This window comes from Lepisma saccharinum, chromosome 30, assembly GCF_977018435.1.
Source record: "Lepisma saccharinum chromosome 30, izLepSacc3.1, whole genome shotgun sequence".
Lineage (NCBI taxonomy): Eukaryota > Metazoa > Arthropoda > Insecta > Zygentoma > Lepismatidae > Lepisma > Lepisma saccharinum.
The window spans coordinates 7,994,145-8,008,543 of NC_139258.1; the positions used below are offsets into that span (position 1 = coordinate 7,994,145).

At 40.8% G+C, this 14,399-nt stretch overlaps 1 protein-coding gene across 3 annotated transcripts in view; it reads left to right on the forward strand.

Moving 5' to 3' along the window:
• LOC145982073 (uncharacterized) overlaps positions 1-14,399 on the forward strand; it is a 249,948-nt gene that overhangs the window by 186,929 nt on the left and 48,620 nt on the right. The window contains exon 1 of one of the 3 annotated variants that reach the window (XM_083115666.1): positions 13,091-13,165. The exons of the other annotated variants lie outside the window; for them this stretch is intronic. The gene's annotated coding sequence lies outside the window, so the exon portion shown is untranslated. Of the gene's footprint in view, positions 1-13,090; positions 13,166-14,399 lie in introns of those variants that run through there. 3 annotated transcript variants of the gene reach the window in all.

The window sequence follows — 14,399 nt, forward strand, 5'->3', positions numbered from 1 at the left end:
CGAAGCGGAAAGATGGTGGGCCGTGATAACAGAGAGGGGAAGAACGCTCGCTACTCGCTCCGTCACGCTCTTGATTTCAAGCTGATAAGACAGGAGAACGAACGGAACATGTCAGTCAAGGTGCACGGCTTCGAACCCGTAACCCTCCCGTTACCAGGCCGAGTCAACACTCAAGCCATAGGTTGAATGAACCCTTTGGGATCTCGTCTCACGGAAGCATGCATGTATCAATATTACTACCATCAACAAGTGCGCCAGTAGAGGGGGGCACGAGGGCATTTGCCCCCCCTTGAGATATCTGGAAAAACTTCATTCAATTGAAATTTCGAAATTATAAAAAGGAACATAAATTAAGAGTATTTGAAAAAAAATCCCTAGAAAAATATTTGGACCTAAAAGGGATGAGGAGACAGGTGAGCGGAGATGGTTACATAATTTATAACTACATACTTTGTATTCATGTGCAGATATTATTAGAATAATTAAATAAAGAAGACTTAGGTGGGCAGGCCATGTGGCACGAATGGGAGAGGAAAGAGGAGTTTACAGGATTCTTGTTGGGAAACCTGATGGTAAGAGACCTGTAGGAAGACCAAGACGAAGATGGAGGGATAACGTTGAGATGGACCTAGATTAAATCGGTAAGGATGGAAGAGATTGGATTGATCTTGCCTAGTACAGGGACAGATGGAAGGCTTGTGTTGCTGCAGCCATAAACCTTCGTGGTTGTTTAGTTAGCGGGAAAACATAGACAAGAGGTGTCGTAAAGATAAAGGATTAAGTGTCTATGCAAATTATCCTAGTGCTGGGGTTGCTTTGCCATGGGAATTCTGACTGTTTTGTCTTTAGTTCGGGCTTTGGAGTTTTAAATAGTGGTCAAGCTGAATTGCAAGAAGCTGTTATTCGTTTGACTGCAATGGATTTACGCACATATGTATTTTCTAAGAAGTAAAATTACTTCTTTTTTTTTTCTGAAAACTTCACTTTGATTTTATTTGACCAACGAACGAACAGATATATTACCTGTTTGCCCTCACCATGTCCTTGGATCCAATATGGCGGCCAAGTCATCTCTTTGTGAATGATAATTGCCAAATAGGTGTTGGCAACACGTGTCTTCTAGGAAGCAGCATCATGACTACGAGACGTCGTTGTATTCGTGCATATTTATCCTTTGTCATCTGTGCAATAGGGAATGTTTTTATGTATTCAGGTATACGTTTGTGTTATTAAACGTGTATTCTTCATAAGGTGAATGTTTCTCCAGTTTCACACCTGCCCATCCACCGGAAATTTGGATTACAATCTGGAACGGGTCTACGTTCCCTGACATTACCCATACCCTGAGAGGCATCACGTGAATGCTGAGAGTCTTCATGTGATCATTATTTTTGTGTCTGTGTGTGTTTTAGTTAAATCGTGTTCTTTTGAGTAAAATAACGTGTCAAAGTGCACTGCGTGATGACGTCATATTGAATATCACCCATTGAGCTTGGTAAATGTCTGTTATATCGGAGACATTTCTTTATTTTTACAGAAGAAACTACTTACGGAAATGAGTTTCTGTACCATGTTGAAAGTTCGTGGGGGTATTTTCTCAGCTTAGAATGCTGCACAACAATAAATAAGCACTTTTGATATAATAAACTTGCATTTTGTGCAAAGCAACAACATTATGCCGTTGTTTCCATTATGTACCTGCAGATGGCGCGAGCGTCGAAAGTCTCGCCAGTCTTTCCAAACGTGCCCTTTTTTACGAGAACTTTTTTTTAACTATGCTTACCTAACCTAACCTAACCTAACCTTGCCGGAAATGGTCCGTGGGGCTATCCGTCAATGGTTCTTGGGGCTATCGTGAATGGTTTTTGGGACTATCCGTCATTGGTTTTTGGGTCTATCGTGAATGGTTTTTGGGGCTATCCGTGAATGGTTTGTGATGACATAATGAACACGAAATTAGGTATTTTTCGGTTAAGAAGGTTGAAACACTGCATACCCACTCCAAATCGACAAAACACAAGCACGACGCGCGATGATCCACAGCTGTGCGCGCCATATTGTATGTTCCGCAACGGAAGAAAGGACCCAAAAGAATTACTTGTAATGTGAAAAATCGAAGTTATTTTCGAGTAAAAAGCATAATGGCACCTTCAACTATGTTCCGCAAAACACAATTGGTAAGTACGAACCATTTGAAACTGAAAATATCCGATATAACAGACATTTACCACTCTTTCTTTGGGAGAACCCACTTTAGGATTTTACCTAGGACGAAATGTGTCCTCATTGTATGATGAAGGGAAGGAACTTGTTGTTCTGGGTGTCTTTGGATTTTGTAATTAGTCACATCCGTGTAGCTGCCCCACCTCGGACAACCGCTGCATACAAAGTAGGCGTTAATTACCAATCATCGCGATCACAGGCAGAAGCTATTAAAAGAACTTCCGACCCGAATAGCGAGAAAGCCTCTCTCTTCTCAAGGAACATGAACAACAAACAATCATTCTGATTTATAACCACAGCCCGACTTTCTATCTGCTATAATTTGTTATATGTTAAACTTTCTTCTTGATGTTTGGTATTAGAGTCTCACGGCTTAATCACTAAGCTTCAATAAAATGCAAAATGTCTTCCTCAAGGAAATGCATGGTCCTCTGCGCATATCAGCTCACCAAGTGAACATCATTACGCAATGTTTTTTCCCACCTGAAGTGTGCTCTGGCCTGATACAGACTTCAAAAGAACAGCTTCCGGAAAGGCGATAACATCGGGGTATGCTCATATTCATTGTTTCCAGCGGAACAAAGGACAGAATTTCTTCTCACCTATCAACGCAGTCGGCCATTTTGTGGGTTTTGGCGCGTTGGAATGAAGGGAAACCTCCGCGCTTCTGGCATTCCGCTATTGGATGGAAATCTTGCATAAGAGACACCTGTAGGAAAAGGTTAATATTGAATTGGGTAAGAATATTCAAGATGCGATTTACGGTGATGGGCAGTGGCGGCGATTGGGTTCCAAAACCGGGGGTGCAAGGTACCATAACTGGGGGGCTGGCAAAGACAGTATATTTCCATTTGTAGATAAGGTTTAGCATAGTGCGGGGGCAAAATAGGCGAAAAGTGGGGTGCAACTGCCACTTGTGACATTCGCACATGAAATGTAAGGTTCTAGACATGCTGTTGGATATAAGAAATCATTATGAACTCATTTCATAGAACTATGATGTACTTTGTGTTGTCTACCAAGAAATTGATCCCACTTTAAACTGTAGGCCCAGTCCCGATTAGCCTATATGTGCATTATTTGGCTTAAAATAACAATTCAATCAATGATATCACCTGAATGCATGAAAGGGATGTACGTAAATGCGTTACGTCATTATCGCAATAGATATGCAGCAAAATTTGACTATATTTGTCTGTGAAGCATATGATATAACGACACTAATATTTTTTGTTGGTGAAATATGTTAATTAGATGCATTCACAAATAAGGATTCAGCAAGAGCACTTTTTTTCATCTCCCATGCACGGCGAGTTTTCTTGATTTAATTTTTTAATTCAAGTATTAGAAGAATATGTATTATGACGTTTACTACACTGCTCCACAAAACTTAAGCAACTCGAACAAAGTAGGACTAAATGTAAAGAAAATGTGAATTCACCAAGTTTAATGAACAAAAGGAAGGTACAGATGCACAATGCAACACAAATGAACACCAACAATGCAACTATTTTTACCGGGTGGCCAGAAAGTTCAGTACCACTGTAACCCTACATGAAAATATGTAATCTGAGAGAGGACAGGCTGTCAATACGGGGTGTGACCACCTCGAACAGACACACAGGCACGACAACTGGCCTCCATGCTGCGGATCAGAGTGGTTATCAAGTCTTGAGGAAGACTGGGCCATTCCTCTAAGAGGGCTGTCCGCAATTCAGGAATTGTTCGTGGTGGTGGATTGCGCTCAGTGATGTGCCGTAGACTATAAGTTTACGTCTACATGCGTTGTCTACACGTAATCTACGCGTAGATTACATTGGTTTGTAGTTTACGTAGACTATGTAGACAATCTAAAGTGCATTAAATTAATTTTCAAGGGATTCATGAAAGGAAAGTGACATTTTCAACTATATTGGTTTCTAACGAAATGAAAAGAATCCAATTTACAACAAAATTTCTCTTCTCTTCTATTATCAACTATGGAGGAAGATCAATAGTATGCAAAAAACAACAACAGATGGCAGTCGTAAGGCAAGAGTGGTCTTTTTCCCATAAAACACTAGAATATTTCCTATATTAGGTTTCTTCCTAGGTGAGAAATTGTTCGAATTTGGAAGAAAGAGTATGAAAAGTTCTCCTCACACATCAGCAACTGATACGCAGTATAATTTTCTTTTAATTCCACGTTATCACCTTTCGCCATGTTGTTTACATAGATTACGTAATCTACGTGTATAAAATAGTCTACGTGTAGAATGTAGACTATCGTTGTTTACGCGTAGATGCACATCACTGATTGCGCTACCCTATTCTTCGTCCAAGAGCATCCCAAACATGCTCGATTGGATTAAGGTCCGGCGAGTATGCAGGCCATTCAATACGGGTACCGTCTTCTGTCTCCAGATAATCGGACACAAGATGTGCACGTTTTGGGCATGCATTGTCATTCATAAACAGGAAGTCCGGACCAAATGCTCCACGGAAACTGCGAACATGTGAATGGAGAATTTCATCCCGATAACGTTGTGCCACCAAAGTTCCATATTCCACAATATGGAGGTCCGTTTTCCCATCCAGCATGATACCACCCCACACTATGATGGAACTACCTCCTTTCAACAATGAAGTTAGGGTGATATCATCTTCCTGGCTCTCTGTCCACACGAATATCGAACCAGAATCAGACGACAGGCTGGATCGAGACTTATCAGAGAACATTAGTCGTTCCCACTGGTTTTCTCCCTATTCGACATGTTCCTGACACCATGTGTATCGTGCATGTTGGTGCTCCCGTTTTGGCACATACAGCACAGGCTTCGTAGCATAGTCCTGCTTTATTCAGCCGCCTACGAACGGTTTCACGACTAACACGTCGTCCCGTTGCTTGAAACAAATCGTTTGCCAGTTGAGAGCAGGACTTTTGGCGGTTACGTCTGGCAGTGATTGTGAGAAACCCGTCATCAGCTGCTGATGCCGTCCTCGGACTGCCTCCTCCATGACGTCTACTGACAGTAGGAACATTTGAAATTGCAGTCTATTTTTATTTCTTTCAATTTACCCTTTTGTATAATACACGCACATAGGGAAAAAAAATCTCCACTTTTTTTTGGCTTCTAGACCGGAGTTCAAAGAGCGCTCCAGTTGTACTCAGATGCCGAACGCAACACCAACGTTTTGAGGCTTTAGCTGGGAATCGAACCCGAAACCGTTTGCGTCGGTATGCGGATGGATTAATGAATTCCACTTCCGGCTGTGGCGTGATGTTTTGGGTCCCTGTGGGGAATCTTTGCGTCACATGATCTGTATTCCAAGGCCAGCTGCCACGCCCTCTTTAATCCGAAACCAGTCGAAAAAAAAGTGTTTAAGTAGGAGGAAGAAAGCTCTTCCGACGGAGAGAGCTAGGGCCCCCGAGCGCCACTGGCGGCCGGCGCAGGAAGTAGGCAAGGAGGCTGCCGCAACAAGGTCACACGCATTCATTCACTCTTGCCGAGGTCGGTGCATCTGGGTTACGCCTTCGATTCACGCGGAGATGCGAGCCAAGGGTGCGGAGAGAATCCCGCACACGATACTGCAACTATGTCGTACATATTCCTTCAGTGTTACCAATGCGTGTGAAATTATACAAAATGTTCGTGTAGTTGCACAGATCTCCATGGACCAGACTGGAAACGCGAGCCTTTTAACATGGGTCAACTTGAAGCCAAAAATTTCGAAGCTATCATTGCGGCGAGCACACCTTCACATTGCCACTTGTAACAACTATTTTGAAGATTGTGAGTCATTCCACTGCACAAGATTGCAATTTTAAAGTTTACTAAGAAGGATATAACTCTCCATATTCGAATCCACAAGAGAGAACATATAATTTCTTCATAAATATGAAAACTAAAAAAAGCTGTAATGCGCAGCTCCGCCATATTTCTATCTCCCTGGCTATGCGCAAGCGAAGATACGCGGCTTCAAACAAAAGCACATCGTTTCCAGTCTGTAATTAGATATCTGTGATTATTTGCCACTTAAATTTCCCTGGTAGTAGTCTGTGTTCAAAAACAGTGAGTAAAAACTCTTTTTCTGAATTATTGCCATTTCCTATTCTCTTTTCTTTATTTCTTCTAACATAACAAGTATTGCATCAATTAGTAGTACCTTTTAATACGAACATTAATGTTGTAATTTTGAATTTCATGACCGTTTACGCGACACAACACATGCTGAATAAAAACTGAAATTTGAAATGTTGCAGAATTTAAACTGTAAAACCCCAAAACAAACAACAAATATAAACCGCGTTAAAAAAATGAAGGATTATATTTTCTTGAAATATAATTATTACAAATGCTTATATTTTAGCCAGCCAATTGTAGGCACTACTTTGAATATTGTCTCAGAATTAATTGCAAAGAAATATATTTGCCATCAGTCTCAATAGTGTATAAAGTTTTATGTAAGGTAGATTGAGTTCTTAGTGGTGTGGCAATATACTACGTACAGTGGGATCCATAAGTATTACCAAGCAAATTGTCCATCACCACGTTTACTCCCTTTGTTTTATGCAATGAGAGCTTCAAGAAGTGACACAAAACACCAAACAATCTGCTTATAACCTCTGAAGCAGTATACGTAAAAATACAGCCCTTAAAAATAACAAGTATGAAGATAAACCAACGAAAAAGTCATGGACAATTTGCTGAGCAATACTTATGGATCCCACTGTACATGTTAACTTAATTCCCTATCAAAAGTCAAAGTGCAAGTCTACTTCATGCTTAAATGGCTTGATTGTTGAATATTCTGCAGAAGCGTAGATTTCAATTCATTTCACCTGGCAACACTGTATTATTTCTCGGCAACTTCGCCTTGTTTCTGAGGCTTACCACAATGGCTGAGGTTTCGTGAGCTCACGTGTGCAAGAAGCAAAACTTAACATTCTTTCGTCCTGCAACAAATGGAATCACGTGTTCTTTTGTGCGCCAACTCAAAGAAATGCGTAGAATCCGTGCATATTGAGCACATTCCAAGACATGACGTCATCAATTTTTATGTTTCTGTCCAACTCATAACTTTACCTGAATACCAGAGTTTCTAAATGACTTCCTTCTCGTGCCATAGTTAGAGGATTGTAAAGTATTACTTGATGTAACTTGAACATTTAAAACTATCGCTACACTCACCACAATAGTTTAAAATACAAACATGTTATATGTTTATTTTTTCGTTCTGAAATCACTAGAGAAAGCTAGGACCAGATTTATGTCTAGGGGCAAGAATTATGAGCGACTTAAGTTGCCTTGTATGGTTCACTGCTTATTGTATTTCCTCGCTGCATATGTTTAATTTTTTTATTTTCATCTAGAAGCAACTTGTACTGAGTACTGGGAAAGCAGGAGCCATCTTAGTCTGTATCATAGGTGGCGCTGGTGGGGTGTGAGGGGTCCACATCCCCTCCAGACAGCAATTTAGTCTAAAAAATAACAGTAACAAGAATAAAAAATAAATCACGATACCACGTTAATTTATAATATTTTGAGCCTAACAATGAAAAAACAGGAATTTGGCATTGAAAACTGCTTTGTTTTTCGAAGTATTCTCCTTTATGGTCAATACACTTTTGCATTCGTTCGAACCATTTGTCAAAGCAGTTTTTCCAATCTTCTTGAGACACCTCCATAATATGGTTTTTGAACGCATCAGCGGCGTCTTCCGCCGACGAAAATCGTTGTCCACGCAATTTATTCTTGACATTCGGGAACAAGAAGAAGTCATTGGGTGCCAAATCAGGACTGTACGGCGGATGACCCATCAATTCAATTTTTTGACTGTTCATAAAGTCGGTTGTTAGACGAGATGTGTGACAGCTGGCATTGTCTTGATGAAGAATGATCCGACGGCGTTTGTTTGTTTTCCGTATTTGACCGAAGACCTCTGGCAAACAAATTGTTGTGTACCATTCAGAGTTGACCGTTCTACGTTCCTCTAAAGGCATAGTTGCCACATGACCAGTTTTCCCGAAAAAAAACAGGCGACCATTTGTTTCGATGTGCTTCGAGCGCGAACAACTTTTGTTGAATTGGGTTCATCTTGAAACACCCATACAGTCGACTGCTGTTTACGTTCCGGCTCATACGCGTATGCATATATCCATGATTCGTCACCTGTTACAATCTTATATACGTCTTTTGAAGCACCACGATTGTATTTATTGAGCATTTGTTTGCACCAATTGACGCGAGCGTCTTTTTGAGTTTTTGTCATTGTGTGGGATCCAACGAGAACTTACCTTTCTCACAGCTAAATGATCACGTAATATTTTATATATGCCGGTGGAACTAATGCCTACGGTTGCCTCAATCTCACAGTATGTCACATGACGATCTTGCAGTATTAGGTTTTGCACAGCATCAACGTTTTCTTGAACAACAACTGATTTTGGACGACCTTCGCGAATCTCGTCGGTGAGCGAATGGCGGCCACGATTAAATTCGTTATACCAGCGTTTCACAGTGGCAAAGGATGGGGCTTCATCGCCAAATGTGGAAGTAAGTTGATCGATGCACTCTTGTCTTGATAATCCACGTCGAAAATCGTAAAAAATCATCGCACGAAAATGTTCACGAGTTAATTCCATTTTATTGTTGTCGCGCAATCTCCAAGGCAACATAAACAACACAAATGAAGCTATTGACAAAACATTTGAAGTACGTTATGGTCAATAATGCCAGACGATTCCGTGCAAACGTCAAATCGCGCCTAACTTCAATCAGTGTTGCCAAGGCTCAAAATATAAATAGTAACCCTCGTACAACATTACAATACACACTCCCAGGAGCGTATATTCTAGGCCAGCTAGGCTATCTGCGAAGCCTGAAGTCTAGAGGATAAAATACACGAGAAAAATCGATCAGAATTTGTAAATAATATTGTTCATATCAGTGAGATGATGATGATGCTGATTCTAGAGTTGGCAACCTGATTTCCTATGAGTTGGTAACTTGATTTCCTATGAGCTGGTAACCTGATTTCTTATGGGTTGGCAACCTGATTTCTTATGAGTTGGCAACCTGATTTCTTAGGAGTTGGTAACTTTATTTCTATTCATAGCCTGTGACATAGTGAGATAGCCCAGATCTTGGACTCAGTATAGGTACAGTGGGATCCATGAGTATTACCGTGCAAATTGTCCATCACCATGTTCGTGCACTTTAATTGACCCAATAAGAGCTCCAACTTTTAAAAGGAAACGCAAAACAAGCTGTTGACAACTTCTGCACCAATATATATAAAAATGCATCGCTTAAGAACACATAAGATGTAAGAGAAAAAATAATGAAAATAGTCATGGACAATTTGTCGAGCAATACTAGTGGATCCCACTGTACACTCTTGAGTAGCCTCTATTTAATAATACAATTAATTTTGAACCCGTCTTTCTTTCCTTCTGTTTTTTTATGTATTGTGTTTTTCCTGGTCTATTAGTTGTACACTATGAGTTTGTGTTTTAAGTCCACTTTATGCACAGTAAGGCTAATCGGGACTGGACCTACAGTTTAAAGCAGGATCCGAACCACTATGTGCCTCCACCGGGTATCGAACCCGTGACCCGTGACTCTGTGGCGACGACGTTAACACTGCGCCACAGAGGAGGCCCCGTACACTATTAGTATATTGTGTTTTAACAGTAAATTTTTTATACACGTAGGAGCTTTTTATTACACGTAACGTTAGTTATAAATGGCGCAAAAACAATCGTGTAAGGAGACAATAGCCCTAATAAAAATCGGAATTACTCAATATAAAAATTAATATATAAATAAGGATGTTTTCCAATTACAGTGGAACTTTGATAACTCGAACCTCAACATCTGCAATTCCTTGATAAGTCGAATATTTTGTAATCCCCTTGAATTGTCCATAACACTCAATACTAATTTTACCTCAACAACTCGAATAAACCTTCATAAGACGAATTTTTGTACAGTTTATGGGATGCCGTTCGAGCTCCATAACTCGAAGGTAGACTATGGAAAACCTCTATGAGTCGAAGTTGAATTCTAATAATCTCTATAACTCGAAGTTTTAGTCGCACGGACCTCAATAAGTCGAAGTGTAGGGTGCGTACGTACGTTATAGGCATACATAGTGCCGACGTTCAGAAGGGTCAGTAAGCTTTAGACACCTCTAACTCGAAGTCGGCGATTTTGGCCCTCAATAACTCGAACCTTAAGTCGAAATCCTTGATACCTCGATTTCTTCTTTTCCCCCTCAAGTTCGAGTTATCAAGATTCCACTGTATATAACTATCGTTCCCTTCATTGGAAGCTCTACACCTTCTAGCTCCAAAGTCCTAGCACCAGTGGTGGCGATTAATGGGGGGCTGCCACCCCCCACACACACATTTTACCACTTTTGCCCCAGCACTGTGCTAAACCCTATCTACCAAGGTAAAGTAAACTGTCCTTGATCCCCAGTTTTGACGTTTTGCCCCCCCCCCCCAGGAACCCAATCGCCGCCACTGCCCATAGCGTAGTGGTAATGAAGAGGTGCGGGTACGATTACTGCTCAAGAAGAAACGTTGGACAGTGATTAGGATTTCACTACAAACTGTAGATCCAGTCGCGATTAGCCTCTCTGAGAATAAAGTCGACTTGAACAAGACATATATTTTACTTTGATTTCATGCATCGGCAAACATCAAGCAGGTTAATATTCTGTGCAAAGTGCTAATCCATGGGTGCGTTCCGAAAGTTTTAACGAAACGAACGCATTCAACGAAAATAACTGGGCTCGTGAATCTGGTGAAACCAGTTTTTTTTTTTTTTTTTACAGACTTATGGAACACTAGGCGAAAGCGCAGGCGCAGGAAGTTTCCGCATGGCGTCAGCGGAAGGAATGTCCTTATGGCAAAAATAAACTCTACTGTGGACACTGTTACTCATTTCAATCACATTCTAAGAACGGTTAAGGCATACTCATCTTGTGCATGTTGCTTCATATCGCTATCTGTTAAAATTATAATACATTTTCCGAACTAGTGCAGTTTGAATCCATCACCACGAGCGTTATCTGTAGGCAGCAGACGATTCTCACCTAACAAACCAGCCTCCTGGCCTGTGCGTTTGGTGAATCTCGTTCTTGCACGAAACGCACGGAATGAGACTTTTGGGACATTATAATGAACCACACAAAACGCACAATGAGAACCAGGAACACGCTGTATTATACCGGGTGTTTCAAGAATAATTGATGGGTTACAAAAATTCATTGCAAGTAAAGTGTTGAAACGTTAATGAAGCCAGTCCAGAATGGTCGAGAAAAGCAAACAGATTGTACGTGTATGTTTTGTTAAGCTGAGAGTTCACATCCCTGCCGCTAGGCGACACTCAAATCAACCACATCACTCACAGTGTTTTGTTCAATGTTTTGGCCTCCTAGATCACCGGACCTGACACCGTGTTACTTGTTTTTGTGGGGTTTCATCAAAGACATGGTATTCGTCTCTCCGATATCGCAGCGATAGACACTTATCAATAAGCCTATGTTGATACGAGTGTGACAGTGCGCAGTGTCACCTGTGGTGCACACATTTGTGTCAAAAAAAAAAACTGCGTTCCTCGACCATTGTGAACTGGTTTTATTAACGTACGAGGTGTGGCTAGAAAAAAACCTGATTGACGTTGCTGTCGATAAACGGCAAGCGCGTCAGGGTCAAGCGGTGCATGAGTGCATAACGTGATACCCTGCCTATCCACTGTGTGATTGCCCAGGGTGCGCCGCGCTCCGTCGGAAAAATGTTAAATATGAAAGTGGAACAGCGTATCAACGTGAAGTTTCTTATGAAACTCGGAAAATCCGCCACAGAAACTTATGGTTTGTTGAAGAAAGTGTACGGAGACGAGTGTTTGTCACGCACGCAAGTGTAAGAGTGGTTTCAAAGGTTTAAAGATGGACGAGAAGTGATCGCGGACGACTCGCATCCTTGACAGCCTTGCACGTCGAAAACTGAATCAAACATTGCAAATGTCGGTGAATTGATTCGACATCCGTTGGATTGTGTACGTGGGTGATGGATTCTTCATCAGGACAATGTTCCTGCCACACGGCATTGTCAGTCAAGGCTTTTTTAGCCAAGCATTGGGATCCCAGTGTTAGAACATCCACCCTATTCGCCGGATCTCGCTCAGCGCGACCTTCTTTTATTCCCAAAGGTCAAATCAGCAGTGAAAGGGACCAGATTTACGACCATAGAATCTGTGAAAACAAAAGCGATGGAGGCCATGAACATGGTTTAAAAAAATGGTTTCCAGCACTGCTACCAGCATTGGAAGATTCGTATGGAACGGTGTATCGATACCGTTCGTATTGTACAAAGTAACCAATAAAAGATTTTGTAGCAACAGTCCGGTTTTTTTATAGCCACACCTCGTAAGTTTAATACATTACTTGGAATTAATGTTTGTAGTACCTCATTTTTTTCTGAAACACGCGGTACTATATTTTGAGTGACGTGTAGTTTCCAGTTAGCTGGTCTATTCTCGAAACATGACGTAGTTCCATTGTGGCAGTGCGGGACGTAACAATCCTGACCTCTCGTGCTTTCTATGGTCGATAAAAGTGAAGTAAAACAAACGTTTTCTGTTTGCATGCCTTTAATGCAGCTCACTGCATTGTTTCCCGCTTCATGTCGCAAGGAACGGCGGCGCTTTCGTGTCAGATGACCAATTTGGAATCGAATTTTTCGCACGAGGACAATGCGAACAGGCTCTGTAAAGTAGCCATTACTGCTTGCCACGAATTCCGAATGGATCTTTAACTGTGCGCAATTGAACAGGGAGCTTTTTCACAATAGCATATGCGTGCGTGCCTGCGATTTTGTTAAGTACAGCATTTGGCAGAGAGGAAGCGCTTAGCTGGGAGTAGCGGATATAACCCTCAGTTATCACTTTACGTGAGTAGTCTGTATGACATGTCATTACGCTTTTCGTTTCTCTTAGCAGCTCATATTCACCGGTGCGTTAGTTTCAACTTGGGATGGCTAAATCAGAATACAATTTTAGCCGAATTAACTGTCCGGATACAGGGGCGCCGACTTGTCAAAATTATTGGGGGGGGGGGGCTCTGATCACTGAAATAAATGAATGAATGACTCACTCCCTCCCTTTTTGAAAAATAAAAATTACGTCTTCGTATAGTAGTTTTTAAGCAGCTATTATATTCCTCATGCAAATGAAATGTAACATGAAAAACGTGTGTCTGCTCATTTGTTTTTTAGATAACAATTAACATTTTTATTTAAAAGTAGGCTATGTATTTACATTAAGAGGCCAACATAACAGTTTTATGCCGGCCTCGGTAGCCGAGCGTGTTGGGTGGTAGGCTCAACTCGCTTTGATCCGGAGGTCTAGGGTTCGAGTCCCGGCGAGGGCATGGGTGTGTTTTAATGTCCGCAAGAGACTTGTAAAGAAAGGACGTGTGACGGGTGCAAAGAACCTTAGTGTTGACGTACCCATAAAAATAGCGAATATTTACAATATTTAACAGTTTTATTTAATTATTTACATAAATGCTAACACAAATCGCAGGCAAATAGTTTTACTTTCTTGTTCTTGCTACAATATTTTACTTCTTAAATTTAATTTGCAATAATAAATAAACACATAGCATCCCGTGCTTTAGCAATAATGCCTTCGATCATATCAGTTTCGCAATACAGACTTTTCATAAGCTTTCCTTGCGTACTTTACTGCAAGCCAGTGTTAAGTAAACACAAAGACTATAGAATTATTTTCCCCTTATTCTTTGGACTAGAGGAAGAGATTTCGAGGATAACTAAATATCGTACATATCAATATTGCCTCAAAGTCGTGTTTACGACCTCAAATTGTTCAGAATTCACTAAACAACATACTGGTATAATTGTCATATCACCTCGTTATTTTGAAACTCTTTTTAGGAAAAATGTTAACAATAGTCATAATTATATACTTAGTAATATATAGTAATAAAAAATGTGTTTTTCTGTCTCTGTTCATAGCCCCTCCAAAGTTGATGGTTTAGCGGTCTCAGCCCCCCAAATTTGATGGTCTATAACATTTCAAATGTGTATTTAAAGTTAAGTTCATGTGGCACAATTCAGAGTAAACTTTACAAGAGAAGCAAAATAATACATTAGATCCTCTTAA